Here is a 17,455-nt window from a genome sequence, read left to right on the forward strand (position 1 = left end):
ATTACCACTTGGTTTTGGACCAGGTCCACGCTTCAATGCTGATTGTTACTTTTTGCGAGATGCACAGCATTGCTTGTTTTGGTGTGCGTTCAACCTGTTTAAATACTTTCTTCTGTTTCTTCCTCCAGACAATTATATTTCCAATGAAAGGTTCTTCTTGAAGCCGTTTGTTTTGCTCTGTTCTTACAGTTTCTTCCGGTGTAATGTGATTAACTCTAGCGACCACCTCAGACTTTCTCGGAAGGCAGAGTTGCTCCAGTGTTTTTTTTTTTGTTTTTTTTTTAAACTTGGATGAACACTGACTGGGTATTGGTTACTTTTGGCATGTAAAGGATGCGTGGGCTCCCAGTGTTCATGACGTCGAACCACTCAGCTCTTCTTGCACATGAAATGTGGTAGGATGACTACTAAGTCACCCATTTGTATTTTTGTCCACAAATGTGCTTGATAAAATGAATGTTTAGAGAAAAAAAAACATCTAGTGGATGTTGATAAAGTGGATCACCATCCACTTTATCAACAGTGGATGCATTCATGTATTAAGAAAAGCATTAATACATTCATTTGTTATGAATGTATTAATGCTTGGACTGCAAACAAACTGATATAAAAGGTACATGCAGCACCTTTGCATTCCTCAAACTACAACCACAAATTTCAATGTAATTCTGTGGGATTTTATGCGATGGACCATAAGAAACGGGCTCTCCGGCTGAAATGGAAGGAATTTTATTTACATACGTTATGAAAAATATTGTCCATTTAGTTTACCCCCACAGTCCTCTGAGTAAATTTTTTTTGCATCAACACATTGGTGCAATTAAATTTGCATGTCTAGTTTGTCTTTACCAGCTTTTCCCAGATAAAGAACAGCATTTTTTACGTGTTCTTTACAAAGACGCTGATGTTCTGTAGGAAGGGACAGAAGGGCTCTGGGAGAACAAATTTGCAGCTATTCTTAAGGATAGAACATTGAGCCGTTATTGCTCATTATGGATTTGTTTTGATCTAAACCATCCCATTGAAGCTTTGGTTGTTTAGAGTTTTTGTCCTTCAGGAAGGTGAACCTCCACCCCAGCTTAAGTCATTGGTGAGTCACAACAGGTTTTCTTCAGGTATTGCTATGTATTTACCTCTATCCATTATTCTATTAGCTCTGACCAGGTTTTCCGCCTCTGGTAAAGAAAAGCATCCCGCAACATAATGCTGCCACTACCATGAGTTACCACTGGAGTATTGTGTTGGCAGTGTGGTGTCATTTCCCCTCCAAATATTGAGTTTTAGAAGTAACCCAAAAAAAAAATTAAAAATCAGACGGATCATGTCATAATCAGATTGTATTTTCCACATTTACCTCAAGTGGATTTCTTTCAGATCTCCCTTTCTTCTCGCCAACCTTTTAACAAGTTTGTAGATTGCTCAACTAGTTTTTTCTGACAGATATTTCTGCAGTCAGAACTGTGGATCTCTACAGATCATCAGGGGTTATCGTATGCCTCCTGAGTGCTTCTCTGACTAAAGTTCTCCTTGCTTGAACTGTCTTTTTATGTGGTGGGTTTGTAGTTTTGCTATACTTTTTCAATTTTCAGATGATGAACTGATCATGACTATATTCGATTTTCAAAGCTTGGAATTTGTGTTTAACTTCTGTTTTGAAAATCTACATAACTTTATCCCTGACTTGTTCCTTGGTTTTTATTATTATTATGTGTGTTGATTAAGGTTCGCTAACAAACTACAGAGGCCTTGGCAGAATAACTATAATTATGCTGGTAGAAAATACAGGGGGATTCATTCACTTATTAGGGGAACTCTGAAGGGATTTTGTTGAGCTAGATTTTATATCGGGGCTGGGTTTTTTTGTTGTTTTTCCTTAATTTACAGGCAAATCTCACTGAGACATAAGGTCTCACTTTTAAGAGCAGTGAAAACAAACACATAGCCCACTTTTCACATTTTTGTCAAATCCATGTATCATTTTTCTTCCACTTTGCAATTATGCAAAGTTAAGTTGATCTATCATGAAAAGTCCCCTTAAACCACACTGAGATCAGTAGGTGCGAAACGCTATCATAGATGGAACATTGTCATGTCTTGTGCATAAAAAGGTGACAGAGTTGGTTGGCAAGTTAACGTGGATGAGGGAGCCGCATGGCAATCAATCCTTCAGTCTCACCCACTTCATCAAATCACCTCCATCACTCTCCCCTAATCCTCACTGAGACGGAAAAGGGGGAGACTCGGAAAGCAGGAAAGGACGAGGAGGAGGGGAGTGACAAAGCAGGCCAAAGGCTCTGCTGACATCCATGGGAATCTGCAGATCCATTCATTGGCAATTATCGGCATCAATGCGGAGAGGCAGCGGCAAGGCGAGTGGCGGGGGCAAGGGGGTGTGGGAGAGTTTTGGAGGGTGGAGTTAGGCATAATAAAGGCGGCTGGGGGAGGGTCAGTCCAAGAGGAAAATAATGGTGGACTTGGGGAACCAATGCACTGCAATGAGAGCAAAAGTGAGAGGTGCTAATGTAGGTTTGTTTTCAAGTTAGGCAAAGACGATGCAGACTTGACCCTCTGAGGAAGCACACTTTAATGCAGCATTTCCCCTTTTCTCCTTGTCTGCTCTCTGGACATGTAAATACGAGAAAGGGAATATTAATAGACATGAACTATGTAGGTCATCATCATATGTTTGAGACTAAGAGTTCCTCCTTAAGACAATTCGTCAAACAACATCAAGGTACAATTTGTCTCAGATGAGAAGCAGACTAAAAGATTTCATGTACTTTTACATTTCCTTCTTGTTTAAACACACACACACACACGCACACGCGCGCACACACACACTCGCACATGTATCATACATCACTCTGACAGGCCGTTTCACTCCTGGACTCAGAATTCAGACTTGAAGACCACCTCAAACAGTCTGCGTTGTCCCCCGCCCGGTGAGAACGTCACTCACATCCTGCTGCACACCACGTCTGAACTCTGTCCAAGTCCAAGAGAGAGCGAGGGAGAGCCAAATCCTGTCCGACAGCAAGAATTATGACAAATGATTTATATTCTTTCCAGATACATTTCAGCGGAGGGAGATTTTGCCTCTTTAACTTTGAGTAGCCTGACCTTTACTGGCTGTCAAAGAGGAACCACTGCATTTAGGTGAAACACTCTTGAACTTTCAAGAGTTGAATTTCTCTACAAGTGTTGCTCATTTCTTCTCCCTGTGAAAAAAATAGAAAAAAAAAAAGTAAAGTCAAAGGTCAAGTCAGCACTCGCCCTTTTCGTTAGAAGGTCCGGGGACGTTTTGGAGTTTACCTCGGAAAACACTGTCAGTTCAGGAAGTCTCATTATGTCTGTGGTGAATTTAGATAGATAGTGTCAGGTTGTCAGCTGCAGAGATAAATGATGTTTTAACATGAAGCTTTCAAAATGAAGCATTGCAGTGTTTGATAGAAGACGAGAGCCTGAATAATAAATCTTACTTTCAGATTTTGTAGATTAAAACATCGTGAATGGGAGGAGAATTCATTGTTAAAACCCCTAAGTCATGTAATGATTGGAACATAAAAAAATAAATATATGAAGATACTAAGTAGGTGGATGAGGAAGAGTTACAGCCATGAAAACTATAGTTCTACATGAAACGCATTCCATCTTTAGAAAGGTTTCTCTTGAACATTATGGTAGGAACAGAACTATGCAACTATCATGCATCGCACTGTCTCATTATTGTGTCATTTGTCATGACTTAAATGAGAAACACTACATTGCCAGAAGCATCCACTCACCTCTTCAGATCACCGAAGTTGCAAGCACTTCCGTGGCCACAAATAAAGTCAGACAATATCAAGAAGACATGTAATGCAATGAAGACGTAAGTTTTGAGGAGCCAAAATTGTTCTTGATTTTTTTTTCTCATGTTTTTCTCCATCACAATCTTGCCACCATCTTTTCTGGACTTTATTAATTCAGCCGTCAAAAACGCACTTCTAGCATGGGTCTCCAACAAACAGATGACGTATATTGTTTTCATGACAAATTTGCATCCATGGCACTTAAAATATGATCTCCTACTAAATATTGAAATTGGAATTCTACCGAGTAATCATTTTGGTTAAACTGATTTTTCTGTGATAATTGCAATTCAATATATTTTTTTCCAGCTCTGACCACAAGTGCATAACTTCAGTCTCTTAGAAAACAATAAAGTGGAGCTGATTGGGAACGACAGCAACCCATGCATGCAATAGTAGCCCACATAAAACTAGCAGTGTCTGTAGAAGCTGTGACGCAGAGTGCACAGAGGTCAGCTACCTTCTTCAGACTTAATAATGACAGGCCTCCAAGCTTTGTGAGTATCTCTGGAATGGTGTGCAGAGAGCTTCATGGACTTTGTGTCCATGCCCAAGTGGCTATATCCAAATTTTGCATTACCGTTACTCTAAGTGCTGCAGCAAAAAAATACATTTTTGATAATTTAATTTGGGAATTATGTTTCCAAGATGACTGCACATCATTGTGCCAAGCAAGATCCATCATGGAATGGATGAGGGAGTCTGGTATTGAACATGTTGACAGAACACAGCAGAGTTCTGACCCACATACGTGGGTTCTCAAAGAGAATTTGAAATCAGAAGTTTCTTCTTTCACAGACTATTAACAAGTAGCATAACATACAGATAAAGTCAAGAGCAAAACAAATGTTTGCTCTCAAAAGGAGCCATGACAAAAAAAGAAAATACACATTTTACTAAGAATCACCACATAAGATGTGATTTGATTGTCAGTGTTTGAAGGTATTTTGTAGTGCATTTCAGCATATTGAGATGTATGGCAGCGAAGGAAATAAACCTTGAATTTGAAATTGGGTGACATTCTGCTCGCGTCATCAGATGTATTATAGTTAAAATATCAGATTTCCCCAGAATAACTTCACACATTTCTTCAAATCTACAGCCATCAGGTTTACTGTACAGGTTTAGCAAACTTGGATGTGAGGCCAGATTTGCATGCCACTGGCTCAGATTTCACATTTTAGGGCTACATTCTTGGATAAATTAGACTAATCCTAGCTGCAGCAGAGCACTGATGACTTTTAAAATGTATTTGGCTTGAAATATATATATATATATTTTTTATTTTTTTTATTTTTATTTTTTCAAGAACATATGACATTAAGTAGTCATAGCAATGTAATGTTTTTTGCATTGACCACTGTGGTGGATCCCAACTTGCAGGAATCCTTTGGGTGGGGAAAGCATTGACCTCTTGACACACACATAAATTCCTTTTTACATGCAGCACTTGAATTTTGGTGGCTGATATGTAAAACTGGCAGAAAGCCAAAGAACACTCTTATGATCATCTCATAAGAGATCATCCACAAAGTTTTGGTGCGACAGTCTGTATATTCTGGCTCAATTTAGTCCTTTGTGAATTTTTCTACAATTTATCTACATTTTTAGCTCATCTGAACATAGACTTCCTGTTCACTGTGCACACATTTGCTAAATAGACATCGATCTCAGATAGCCAATCATTGATCCAGATAAGATCTGTCATTCTTATCCTGGCGCTGGTCGATAGCCATCAGCTCAGACGGTGCAGAGCCTTTGTTTAGACAGCCAGTGGGGCCCAAGGCAGCAACATGTGAATTCACTGACTCACCTCACCACCTTACCACTCTTACTAAAAGAATGCCAGCGAAAGGAAGCAGCATTTCATCACACGTTTTAATGTATTTCTAATATGTTTTTCTAAATATTCATTTTTGGTTTCATAATAGAGGAGAATAGCTCAAAATTCGGCTTGCCCCGCTGTGTGTGCACAGAAATTCAGGCCGGCTTTTATCTTGAAACAGAAGATGGTCGAAATCCTGTGGAGTCAGGCTTTTTGTTCCCTGGCGTTTGTATTTCAAAGGCCGCTTTGTCTACCTGCTCATCCTGCTTGAAATGTAGCCGGGAAAGTTGATGTTTCACGATCTAATCAGAGGAGCCCAGCAACCTGCCAGAAATTCATGAGCTTCGTATTTCTTTGAAAGCTCAGGGTCCAGCGCCTTTCATATTTCTTTACGGAATGTCACATTTATATTCAACACAGGGGAAATGTTCGATTATCAGCCAATTTGCATCCATCAGATCTTGCTTTATCGCAGAATAAAACTCTCCTTTTTAAATTTAACATGGTTTAGTTAGTTTATTTTCACATATGAACAAAATAAGTTCATGCAGATGAAAATGGAACAAGTTAGGACATATGATCATTCATCATCAATCAAAATATTTAAAGGACAATCATTTAGTTCATCAATTGTGAATACTTCAGAATATTTTTATGAATTAAAAAAATATATATTTGATTCAGTTTTTATTAATGCTTAGCAAACACTGCTTTCTATTTGGCAAGAAATGTGACACTTTTACATCAACGCAAAAAATATTTATTCAAACTTGCATTGACCACAAATCCAAAGTGACTTATGTCTTTGGTTAAAATAACAAACGGTGCTCTGCACACTTACTGGAATGCAGGGTAAAACAAAATGCAAGTTGCTTGTGTAATTTAAATTGCAGGAGCATAATCTAAAAAAAAAAAAATAGAGCAGTCAAATCTTTAATTTAGGCATAACCATAAATACTTACAATAACCCCCACAGTCCACTTAGTCTTTTAAAACATGTCACAAGTAAAGGGTATAAAAACAGAGAGGTCTTCAATGACACCAACAATATTCTCTTGATTTTACATGCTTATTGCAGAAAAGCAAAATTTTTGAAGATATGTATATATTTTTACATTCTTTTCACTGCACAAAGGGAGATGCAGTATTAAACACCAAGGAAAAGAGCGTCATAAGTTTAAAACATTGAGACACAATGATTATTAGTTGTTGTTTTTTTATTCTAGTAAAAAAATTTAAAGAAAAATCTTGTTCCATTTATTTAAATTGATTATTTTATTAAGACATTTACTTTCTGCATAATACTAACACACAACAGTTTTCAATAGTGGAAAAGATCTTATGTCATGGTGAGCATAATATAAGATCTGAATGTAGTAGCAGGTTTTATCTTTTCTTAAACTTGCTCTTTTTCTCTGTTTTTTTTACTGAGATGGCTTTTTACACTTTTTTTTATCAGGTTGCTAGTAACTGCCAACTGCAACCTATGTCTCATAAAACGTTATAGTTTTATGTCTCACACTTGCAGCAGCAAAAAAGGCTTTTAGAGTGACTGCCACTGTGTTCATTGCTCAGTTTGAGAAAAAGCATAGACCTCTACAACCGTGCTGTGAAAGCCTTATTTGTGTTTTTATGTCAGGTGCATGGTGCAGTACATGCCATGATTCAGTATGATTCAGTTCTTTCTGGGAAGTCTCATTGTTTTCACTCGTGGATAAAAACAGTCCCACAGCAAATCTTCCTGAGAACGACAACCGGCAAATGTCCCATCTCCACCCAAACCAGCTTGAATGACAGTCTTAGTTTTTGGAGGTAAGTGTAATCTGGCACCTGCCAGGACTAGGGCCCAAGTTTCTCATGGGTTATATAGGAAACTACTTATTGTCTGATTATAAATGACCCTGGGAGCATGAAGATAACACTTATGTTCTATCTTTTTTCTGCTTTTCTTGTTGGTGAGAAAACAAAACTGTTAAATGCTCTCGTTAAGACCATCAAACGCCTTACATCAAACAATCTTCACTTTTACGGCACATTATTCTCACATTTCACACTATGCACCCATTAAGTCACCTGGGAACTCCCCTGACTGATGGGAGAGCAAGAGTCAACCCAGTATAAGAGAAAGAGGGAAGTGATAGCGACATTGTGGCCTAGACTGGGGAAACAGTCATCTTAGCTATCTGAAAAATTCCTTCAGCATAACATGTGCTAAACTCTGCTTTATGTGTTTACAACCTCGGCGGGTTAAAGTCCTGCTGAAAGACGGCGTGAAGCTGTGGCTACCACAGCCAGCCAGAGCCAAGATTCACATATCACATGATTAGCGTAATGACGACAGCGGTGGTGGGGTTATCAGGAGGACGTTGTAGATACTAAGTTATTGGCCAGGAAAGCCACATTTATTTATTTATTTTTTTTATTTGAGTTTTTGACCTTATTTTAAATTTGTGTAAAGAAAGACAATTTGAGGATATTCTTTGTAGCTATTTAATGCTTCCACATGAAAGTAGTGTGATTGATTACTAACAGATAGTGTAGGAGGGAAGGAGTGTCTTGGGATTGGTGCACATCCTGTTTTTACCTCTTCCTCCCACTGCTGGTGCGTGCAACAGCTGGTCATAGGCTCCAGGCTCAGGCTAATGTGTAGGCTGGAGAAGCCTCTCCTAAGAGTCTCCAGCTGAACTGTGCCTTAGCCTGGAGTGGTGCTCTGGGGTTATCCGGCCTTTTGCCTGCCCCAGGTTAACCTTTCAGTTTCATCTCTCCCCTGGGTGAAACCCATTGCCATATTGAACACATTAACCCGTTGACCCTGTGTGTCCTGCCTACTGATACATGGGACACTTCATTTTCATTCAGTTGCAACAATCCTTATTACTTCAGGCATCAGGTAAAGTACAAAACATGTAAGTTATTCTGTCTTGTTGACATGACCGTAAAATAATTATGCAAAACCAAGATATTGCTTTTAGGTAAGCCACAAATATGTAAAGCCAAGAAACTAATGAAATGTGAAAACTGCAGTCCCTTGCAAACATATTCACAGCTGTTTTCTTATGAAAATATTTAAATTAAATCTGCATAACTCTGAGGTGGAAGGAAAATGATAAATGATTCTTTTTTGAGGTGAGTCTGTATGATCGTTGCACATTCAAAGACTGAGAATCTTTGCCCAGTCTTCTTAGCAAACAACTAAAATTCAGTCACATTGGATTCATAATGTCTTTCTTAGACTGAAAGTGATCCATAACTGGTTTAGATTTGATCTTCAACTGGGTCATTCTATGCCATTACTATGCTTTAATCTTGACAATTTTACTGCAGTGTTTGCTGGTATGAATTGGGTTTGTTGCCTTGCTGGAAGGCGAACTTTCATCTGGTCAACTGCATCCAGTTTCCCTGTCCTTGTTGAAGAAAGCATCTCCACAACACGATGCTGCCAACATCATGTTTTACTTTTGGAATGGTGTACTCGGACTAATGCAAAGTGTTAGTTTTCCACAAAAGGTGCTTTGCATGCAGACTAAAAGGTTGTACTTTGGTCTAATCTCACCAGACCACCTACTTCTGCTTGTGTGTCTGATATTGCTGGTGGAAAACTGCAAACAATGAATCTTATGGCTGTCTTTCTATGACGGCTATGTCTGTGTCACCCTTCCACAAAGGCCAGATTTTTGAAGTGCATAACTAATAGCTGTGGACCTCCGCAGTTCCTGGAGGTCCACAGTTACCCTGGCTCTCTTGGAAGCTTTTGTCTTTAATACCGTCTTGCCCTGCCTGTCAGTGTGGATTGACAGCTGTGGTTTTGATGATTGGTGGTACAACAGTTCAGCATTTTAACAGTGTGAGACAGGAAGCTGTGTAGCAGTCGGATGGTTCGTTTTCCTGTTTCTGCATCATAATGAAAGGACCAAAACATTTGTAGAGTGATTACAGATTACACGCAGACACGCGGACCAGGAAAGTTTAGAACACAGTCTCACCAAAAAGCTGGCTCAAAATTTATTCAGCCAGAATTAGCAGGACGTGCTCAGCATCTGCTGATTATAGCTGAAGGCTGAGTGTTTGAGGCGGTGTGCTGCAGGGCTGCCGGGATGGTCAGGTGGGTGGCTAAAGGCAGGGAGACTGCCACGGGGTGGGACGGCTACTCTATCCGCCCCATATCTGGCCGTCGTGCACAGGACTTAGGGCAAAAGCCGAGGATTATCTCCACTGCACTTCCACCTCTACCACCCACCAACTTTTTGCGAGGCAATACAGAGCCGTAGTCCCTTTTCTCTCTCTCCTAACGTGCAAGTGAAGACAAGGCGGTGAAATGCACACATCATTTTCTTGTCAGTTGCGGACATATTGACTCAATTTCAGCTTCCGTAGCAGTTTAAACACAAAATCAGCTTTTAGCCAAACTCTCTGTGTGTGTTTTAGGAGTGCTGTTTGATTTTCGGTGCAGCTCCATTTCCCTTTATCATATAAAGAAAGCTCCAAGAAGCTGACAGGAAACAGAACTCGTTTTGCACGTTCTTTCAAATTCCACCTGAATTATTCACTCACTCAATCACTCATCACTTGCTGATCAGCTCAGACAGCATTTGGAAACAAATCAACCGAGACATTTTAGGATAAGTAAATTTGGTCTTTGCTGTTTTTACTGGAACAAATATAGCACACTGTGATCATTTGACTTCTTCTTTCACTTTAAAAGGATGCACATCATTCACTTCAATGCGACTAGCACAATTGGACGACCTCCCAACGGTTAGACTCTCGATTCGAATGATGACCACAGGACCTGAAGGCCTTTCGCCCCGACCACCGGTGGGCTTCCCTCCACAGGACACTGCTTTAAAAGAGAGCTTGAGTTTCATTTCCTCATAACTCATGGCCTACTGGGAGCAATCCACATTTCTGCAAATTCGCTTCATGTGTGTTTGTTAAGCAGGGAGAACGTGGTGGTTGTAGTGCTTTCTGATGAGCAGCTTTTCTGTCATGATGTCATTTATATATTCAGATAAGCATCTTGAACATATGTGGGTTAATAAACAAACATTAGGTGAATGAGTTTACTGCCGAAGTAAACACTGCAACAAATCAGACATCAAGATCAGATGACATCGGTTGTAGCCTCTGGTTGACCCCGCAACGTGGAAATCGAAGGCTTGAGAAATGTAAAAAAAAAACAAAAAAAAAAAACATAGAAAATACTGAGGATTTATTGGGGCTAGTACGATTAAGTAAATTACCTAATGATAATAAGAATAAAGCTGTAATGCTTGCAGAGATTGTCTGTGATTGCTGGCCATTTCCTTTTCTTTTTGAAAGCTCTCGCGTATGATTTCCATCTAATCTAAGTGTTGCAGCTGTGGGGAGAGGAGTCGAAGAGATTTGTGTCATTCCCTTGTGCATTTCTTTGCCTGGGTTTTGCTGATGTAAACTGATATCAAAAAGATTAGTGTCATATTTAAAGATAGAGAGCAGCTTTGTAATGTCTCTTTCTCAGGTTTAGACAAGCCCAGCGAGCTAAAAAGGCCTGTAAGAAGGCTGATGTGCGGTGGCATGTTCTGACGGCGCTGCCTGCTACACACCCTGGCTCAGTCTCCAGGGCAGAGGTTATGCAGGTACACGGTTTATGTCATATTGGAGGTAAAAGTGAGGAGAACAGTCGACCCATGTTGGGCATGAAGCCAGATGAAATGGTGACAGAGATATTTAAGTGATGTGATGATAGCAAGAGTGGAAATAATGATGTCATCATTTTAAAAGCTGTTATCAATGGATTTTATCAAATGTTATAGCTTAAACTGACAGGCCAGACTCTTATATATTTATTTTTTTTATTTTTATTTTTTTTTCCAATTTGTGCTGCCTTACAAGTTCCCTTAGACTGTAAGAACAGTCTGTCTTATAATCTTTCAAACTCCATCAATCCCTGGATTTCAATGTCAGTGTGAAGAATGACTCCTTAAACTTTCCACTGATCCAAGATATTTGGATATTTCACAGGATTAATTTCAGGATCACTTTATAATGACACTAATCATTTATTATAAAAAGAATTAACAAGAAACAGTAATCAAAAATATTCTTCTATCATTCAGCCTAATAGCTATAGTTGGTGTCCTGCAACTTTTAGATGTGTCTGTGCTTCAGTACAACTGAGGCAAATAATCAGGTCATTAGCAAGACTCTTGAGAATTTGACTGCATAATGCAAAAATGTGACAAAGGATCGTAAATACATTCTTAGTATTTTAAACTCTGAACGTAGACATTGACCCTGTTGTCATGTATTCAAGCCTCAAAAGCATATATTATGACTTATAGATCATCAAAGTAATATTATGGTTGAAAAATGTAATATTATATCCTCGATAATAGAGAGAAAAGCTCTAAAGTTTTGTGTTGACAAAAGTCTATGAACCACATTGAAACTCACTTGTTGCATTTCACACCACACAGTCTTTACACATGCTTCAAAACATTGTATGCATAGTTAAATCCTTAAATCTTGCTTTGTAAATTAATGTACTTGCATCTTTTTGTGTTATATTGAAACTGCACAGCTCTTGATTGACTATTTACTTAAAAGCGAGTCAGCAAAAATAAAAAAAGGAGAGACTGGCTGAAAGCATATGTCCAAGCAAAGGACTGTGTGGATCTGATACGAAAGGACTTGCATGTTATTTACCTCGTACATAGTGTATCTACATTAAGGTAGGCCCTTGTGCAAGTTATAGAGGATTTATCTGAAGGCATTCTTCCAACCTTCTCACCTTCCCACCATGCTCTTTGGTCTGCCCTCTGTAAACCATTTCGGAGGCACGTAGCAGCTATACTCCTGCCTCCACTTGCCCATGTCTGCATGCAGATTGCCCCGAAAGTGCTGGCAAACGGCCACATAAGTGTGCGCAGACCGCATTTGCCTGCATGACCAGAAACCCTCACCTAACAGATTGTTAAAGCGCAATGCTGGTGGGAATTTACTTGCATCAAAGTAAATGCGTATCATTTAATCTTGAAAAAAGGCAACAGGTATGAGGACCATCTGGGCCTGCAACTCAGATTAAATGAGGAGTTAATTCCTCCCTGCTAATTTTAGCCAAGTACAGCAGTTCTCATAGAGAATCAGGAAGTCCATAGAAAGGAAGTGAATATACAGGTTCAACAAGACAGGGTTGACAGAGGACAACCAATTTGTCTTGTTTTTGTCAGGTTTTCCAATGATATTGCATGCACTGCATTTGTAAGTTGTCAGTAAGCACAGAGCAGGCCCCTTTTTGGAAGGCTTACATAAGTAAGACAAAACGACCTCATGTCATGACTGACATTTTGTGCATCAAGGTGCATGCTCGCAAAAGGGTAAGCTCACTTACTTTTATGGTAAAGTTTGGATCTTTGAGTGAAGGCTGCAAGCAGCTCAAGGTAAGGTAACTGCTGACTGAGTTAGCCTAGCTGTGACAACACCTGGGACTATTTAGCATCTTGGCTAGAGCTGCAGTAAGCTGCTGGAGAAGGTTCAGCTCAGTGGGAGAGAAATAAAATCTACAAAGAGAGAAATTACTTTCTAATGTAAGCTTGGAGGGAAAGTTACCACATGTCGCTTGTCAAAGCTATAAACCAATTCACACTTTATGTCTCACTTTGTCTACAGTGCATCTGGTACAATGTCATTGCCCTGGGTTACAAGTAATATTAGATAGAAAGTTGAAATGAAACATACTTAGGATTAAGATGGATAATCATACAAATCAAATATACTATGATCACTTTGATCAACCAAAATGAAACAGTAAGAACCTAGAAGACAAATATTTGACCACAAGTTTCACAATTTCTGAGTTTGTGGATACAAAAGCAAAATTGTTGGAGGAAAAAAAGAAAATCTTATTATCTTATTTCATTTATCTGGGTAGGTAAAACATATATAAATGCATTGAGGCATAACATAATGAACAACTGCCTAACGGTGTTTTGGTTGACCTTCCTGGTGGAAAATCAACTGTGCTTTGATGAGTCATAGACCAAATTCACAGATTGCTGATGGTGTGACCTTGGTGCAAAAACCTACAACTGGTGAGTCAAATTTTCTCGAATATTAAACATAAAAATATCCAGAGCTCTGGAAAATTGTCAAAGCCTTTTGTTGCCTTTTCTTCCTCACACGGTCATCATCTTGACCACTAGTTTTCATTCTAATTGAGGATCCAACAACAAAACCTCTACAGCATCATGTAGAAATTCAGTGTTGTTCATTTCCATTGACTTCCTTGCCTGATTATTGTACATCTGCAGCTCTCCCATTAATTTTCTTTTTTGTCTTCTGCTGCTGCTAGTTAATGCAGATTTAACAACAAAACCCCTTGTTTACTGAGACAGTTTAAAGCTAAGGCTCCTCTCATGATGATATTTCAAGACAATAACCACTTATTTCTTTCTTCTATCAGCCCAACAGCCAGGCACACTACTTTTTTTTATTGTAGAAAAGATTCTTGCTTTTCCATTTTGCTCTTTCTCTACTTTTCATGTCGTGCAGAGTTGGTGCCATTTGGCAGTGATCTTCGATTTGGCTCCATTTCCTGCACCAGTACCACACCATGGCAGCTCAGCCCCTCCACAGACTGTAAGGGCCTGGGTCATAAAGAGGGGTTTCTGACATAGTTGTGTGAGAACCTAGGGTAAGCCCTCTGTGATGGGTGGGGACATGTTCCGCTCCTTGCCCAGCATTGACCAGACGAGACAACCGCAAGCAAGCACTTGATGGTTGGCTCAGATGTACATTTTTTTGGGGCCCCTATCCCACCTCCGTGTTCTGTGCTTCATTTCTTGCTTTCTTGATCTGTCTTGAACAAAACCACACAAAGCAGAGGGACTGGTGCAGCAAGGCTGTCGAGCAGCTCCACTCCCCGCTTAGCAGTGAGGTCATAGACTGCGAGCCCAAGCCTAAAACTTGGCTTGCTGCATGTGAACTGATTTTGAATCTCCAACACTTTGAGCCCCCCATTTCATCTTCTTCTCATGCCGTTTGCATTTGTCCTTTTCTCTCGGAAATCTGACATCTTAGCACCTCATCATCCTGCAATCTTCTGGTCTGGCAACGAGGCAGCGGAACATATGGGATCCATAAGACTCATATAGATTACTCAACTTTAAATCTCTCAGGATCTCATCCCATGCACAGTGAACTCGCTTTCTCACACAGCAAAAATCACTGGTGTCTCCTCATTTTGGCACTCAGATACAGTGCCATTAAGTGATGTGTTACATAATCGCTGTCAAATGCATGATTTCATATGTGGGCTGTTTTTTTAAGGCATATACAGTGCCCTGCAAAAGTATTCACACCCTTGAATTTCTCACGTTTTATTACATTACTGCCACACAAAGAGGTTTGTATTAAGATTTCATGTCAAAGAAACAACACACAGCAGTACACAATGATGAAGTGTTTAGTTTCATTATCCTGCCGGAGCCACGCCCAATCTTCTGCAAATTTTTTCTTAGGATTGCACTATATTTACTTTTATGCATCTCTCAGTGAACTTGGACCAGCTTTGTGATTTTTTTTTTTTTTTTTTTTTTTTTTTGTGCATGCATCAGCACATGCTTTTCTTGTAGTGTTCCCACAAACCATGTCATTTGGAGAGACATGATTGAACATGTCTCTCCAAATGACATTTTTTGTTTTGGTCATAATTTATAATTTGTCAAGGTTTAAGTGAAAGCATGCTATGTTATAATGTCACAGAAGGCTATGTGAAATTTGAAAGAATTTTGCTAATTTGTGATACCGCACAAAATAATTTCTAAAGGAATGCGTATTATAACCTAATCGTGCTTTAAACTTCTCCACGACTGTCCTCCTGCCTTGTTTCTCATGTTTTTTGCTACACTAGTGTTCTCTAATAACCTCTGAGGCCTTCGTAGAAAAACTGTACCGATATTAGATTTCCCCAATGTCAGCAAAATATTTAATTTCGATTGTATTTCTAAATAGTGTGATATTAACAATTTAGCTTAACCAACAATAACTGGGTATTTTTCTTTCCTTTATATTATGTATTGGTTCAAACCCTGTCAATAAGCCTTAGTATAAAAGGCATATTCTAAATGTTTTACTAAAATATAAAAGAAGATTAGATTCTAAACGATCTAATCATGTATTAATTCGTTATACGTTTTTATCTACATTTTTTGTTGTATTACATCAAAATGTTGAAAAGTAGTGAGGAGCAATTTTGCAAGACACTGTAGAGATATAGTCTCTGCTGTGTCTTTCGCTAAAGGTGCCAGATGCTAAATGTTTCTTCATCACTGGCTTGTAAACTTGTCTGTCTTAAGATCAAGTTTAAACAGCCACAAATTGGCAAAGATTTATGGGAGGCTGATTGTTGACTTTCATGTTAAAATGACTGAGAAAAAGTGCACTGCAGTGACAGGAAAGTAAAATCTTTTGACTTTTAAAATGAGTGCATTAGGTTTGAGCCAGCTCCTTACTTTACAGTTTTACAGAGTTACCCTTTGTGACCTGAGCAAAGCAATTGTAAAAGCAAAAGAAAATAACATTGGCTTCATTTCCATGTGTCCTATGACGTGATTTACACCCTGCAGCTTCAAGGGCCTTTTTTTTTTTTTTTTTTCCATGATGCAACGCTGATTAGCAATATCCTTCTCTTGTTCAAACCATGCTGAAATATTATACATGATGGGACATGAAAATAAGTCTTGGGAACATATTGCTTGTCAGTCACACATCACCTTGTTTTTCAAGAACAACTTCACAGACACAAGGGTGCCAGCATTGTTTCTGCAATGCCCATTTTGCTGGGTTTATTTCTTTAGTTTACAGTGAGAAATGAGAGAATCCAAAGAAAAATGGCATACTTCCTGCATTAGAACGTGTCATGTTTCCGTCTGACACAAACAGCGCCTTGTCTCCCAGTGCAATTTACCTGTCCCGTAGCCATAAGGGCTGTTGTTCCCCTTCGCTTCGTCAGGGTGCAGAGCACAGTTCACTGGGAGGACAGGCTTATGTAGATGTTGTCTTGGTGATGCAAAACTGCTTGACAGTGAATCCGGCCTAATCAGCAAGAGGGAAGAATACAACTCATTTTCTTTTTTTCTTTTTTTTTTCTTCTGCAGCCCAAGCAAGCTTTGGATTTCCATAACATTTTCAAGAAACAGAAATAAAATAACAGGACAAACAAAACTCACTTAGAAACTTAAAAAAAAGAGAGAATAAGATAGATTGATGTTCACCGTGAAGGTGTAAAGTAAAATCTAAAAGACTACTGTGCTGCCTTGGCAGAACTGGTACCAGGTTTATAAGTAAGCTGAGCCCCACCCTGCTCTCTCAGCCTACTGTGTTGGAGGCCTCAGGCCAAGCTCAGTGAAAAAGTGTATGAATACACAGTGCACTGCTCAGACTTGTTTGGCCTGTTACTGTAGCTGGATAATATCACTCCAAACGGACTGTCAGCAGGTTTATATCTGATTGCCCAGTGTATGCTCTGCATTTGGTGTTTTGGACACTTGCTTGTGCTGGTGCACATGCATGCATAAGACCTGCAAACTGAAAGGAGCAATTAAGAGATATAACGTGCGATAATTCATTGTTCGCCTTCCGAATGTTGACAAAACACAAAAGCAGTGCTTTCCTCTTTATCCAGGAGTATTTTGACAATTGAGGTTCATGAACAGATTGGATCAAGCAAGCTTTATAAATCCCATTCATATCTAGAAACATAACGGATTTTACTGTTAATCACTTGAAAAGTCACTTTCTG

The sequence above is a fragment of the Poecilia mexicana genome, unplaced genomic scaffold (assembly GCF_051168715.1).
Source record: "Poecilia mexicana isolate PSO_F unplaced genomic scaffold, ASM5116871v1 scaffold_8, whole genome shotgun sequence".
NCBI classification, from domain to species: Eukaryota; Metazoa; Chordata; class Actinopteri; order Cyprinodontiformes; family Poeciliidae; genus Poecilia; species Poecilia mexicana.